Genomic DNA, 3,018 nt, shown 5'->3' with positions numbered 1-3,018 from the left:
GTAAACCTTTGGTAAGCTCCTGTAATACCTCCTGGAGTCTCTGATTCACTTACGATGGTCATTAGTTGCTTCAGGGCTTCTGATGCAAGATATTGTCCCTCTTGGCCTCAGGCTATACACCATTAAAACAGCAAATGACTGGCTACCTATGAGCTGTTTTGGACATAGAGGCTGTCACAGACCCTGAGCCTGTGACCCTCCCTACCCAGTTGCCCATTATGCTTTGAGTTATGGGAACATCTCCCCACAAGCTCAGCTTGGCTACCAAGGCCTCCCTAAGACAGGATGGAGCCAACCCTGGGCCCTCTGGGATATTCCACCTGCAGGAGGGATTGGCCTCCTCATTCTCTTGGTCCCTTGCCAGATGCCAGGGTGCTGGAGGAGGTCACCCCTCCCCAGACCACTTGGCTACCTGGGAAGCCCTTTGGTATTAACTGAATGAACAGGAATGGGAGTTCATGGACTGTGGGAACGGCGGCATCATTAGCCATCACACGTGATGCAGCTTAGTGGAGAGCTGTTACTTTCCATCCCTTAGCTGGGATGATGAAGGACAGGACCCAAGAAAAAACATACTTGGTCAAACTTCAGCAAGTCATCCTATCACTGGCTGTCCTGGCCAACAAATGGTCTCATCTTCACATTCATTGTTAATTATTGGGCCATTACCTAAAAATTGTTCCCATAAAGGTAAAAAAAGAATAAACCCTGGGAATCTCTTATTTCACAGACATCCAAATTATAAATCAAAATCACATAACTCCATGTTGCAAGGCCTTGCTAGTTCACTGCTTGTTTCTTTCAGAGTTAGAGACATTACTAATAGTTATGAAGGCACACATCTCACTCCTTAGAATACACTATGCTGGGCTTCCAGAGGAGGTATCCGATATAACCTTCATGTCCCTGATAGGTCCCGATGGTTGCTTTAATGATGTCCTCAAACAACTTCTTTTCAAATTCCAATACAATAAATAAACTAAAGATCTTGAGTTTACCCCAGGTCTTAACCTATTTTTTATGAATTTCAATCTCGCCCCCATCCCTCAAGGGTTAGGAGCCAGATTAAAGATGCATATTCTCCTGGGACTCATCATCATAGATTGTCCCCTAGACCAGGCAGCTGCTCCTCTGATAGGGGACCCATTTGAACCCAAACTTCCACTCAAAATAAACCTTGTCAGCTGCAGCCGCACACTGTCCTGTTGATGGCTGGTCTTATCCCTACTGCCTTGGCTGCTTTCATTGGTTACAACCAGAGGCCCAAAACCTTCAGCAGACCACTGTTTTAACCAATTATGACCAGTGCTCAGGCCCACATTAACTCGAGTAGGTCCCATGAAAAGGACACACCTGTCCCACATCTCAGATGATATTACCTTTGCCCTATAATTCACCACTGAAGGTGACATTGCCTCAGATGACACGCCTGAACCCAAGACCTTGATGCTGGAGATAGCTTTGCCCCTGGTGCCACAGATGGCTTTGCTCCTTGCACTAAACCTGCACTCCAGTAATGCCCATGGACTGGCTCTGCTAAAACACAAATGGACACTGGGTATTTTTGCTTTTCTTTCTGTACTGACTGCCCGCTTAGCCCCTGATCTTGGTATACTCCTTGCTGTCTGCTCAAAGGTACACCGCCACACAGCTCTATACCTCAACAAAATTCTAGCCTGGGGAAAGCCAATCTAGAAGCAATGGCGCAACAGATAACAGGCATTGTGTAACCTTACCCGGGTTTACAACAACGTTCCTACTCTGCCCAAGATGAAGAGTTGCTCTATTTACTTGGCTCAACCCCACGCAGTGGAGTGGATGCCTGTGAATGGGGTTTCAGGTCACAGTGGTGCCTCCACATCTTTTGTGTGTTCAGTGATGCTCATCAAATGCCTTGCTCCATGCCTGGCCCACATTTCTCCAGTAGCCTTCAATGTCTCCACTATTTAAACAGTACTCGTCACCAAACACGAGGTCAAATGCCCAGGCATCACAGGGTCAGTTATAACAGGAACACACAGAAAAGGTTGCTGTCTAGTCATAGAAATAGACCGGCACAGCCAAATGTCTCAAACAGGGGCCCCGAGTTAGGAACTTAGAGGCATCTCTCCAGTCCAGCCCAATGGGCTTTCTGCTTTGCCACTGATTCCTTTAAAGGGACAATTCAGGTATTTGCCTGCAAACTTTAAGTGACTCACACCCCATTCCCTTATATCTACCGTTAGTTGTGGGGTTTCTCTCTTTCTCTCTCTCTCTTCCTGACTTTGCATTCATGACCCCAGGATGGAGCACTGCCTTCCTGACTCACGGCACCTTCCCTGTCCAGGATTCATAAGTAATAAGTTAGTGAACATATTTTTTACTGTGGGGTGTATTAAATTTGCACCCTCTATCTGAAGAACCAGAGACTACCTCGATGGCTCCCAGAGTCCAAGTAATGGTCAGGCAGACACAAATTGGACACAGATCTGATAAGAACCACCAGGGCATCTGCCAATATATTTTCCTTTTCTTTTTAACTTTTTTTACACAACCTTTTCTGAATCCAGAGCATCTGCCACTATAAGCAAGCTTCCTGTGTGAGGGACTCCCTGGTTGTAGGTTGGACGACTAGGCATTAGGCTGTCCCCCAGGGAAAAGGAGTATCCTGTGGAAAACATACTGTAAACCTCCACCCCGCTCGGGCAGTGTTGCTAGCTGCTCCGGTACTGGAACTCTAATTTGGCTGAGGGCTCTTAAAAACAGTGTGGTGCTGGCAGAGATAGATAAGAGGACTAACAGGAGAGAATAAAAGCCCAGATACAGACCACGCATCCGTAGAACTGTCTCACATGACTAGGGTGGCATAACATATCGTGGGGAATGGAGGGAGTGTTCAACAAAGAGATTGAAAACAAATGCTTATCCACATGTCAAAAGCTAAGATTGGAACCTAACTCATGCTATCTAAACATCCAGATGAATTAGGATTTACATATAAAAAACAAAACTTCAATTTTTTTTTTTTTTTTTTTTTTT

Source organism: Mandrillus leucophaeus, unplaced genomic scaffold, assembly GCF_000951045.1.
Source record: "Mandrillus leucophaeus isolate KB7577 unplaced genomic scaffold, Mleu.le_1.0 Scaffold674, whole genome shotgun sequence".
NCBI lineage: Eukaryota > Metazoa > Chordata > Mammalia > Primates > Cercopithecidae > Mandrillus > Mandrillus leucophaeus.
This window is presented reverse-complemented; position numbering follows the sequence as displayed.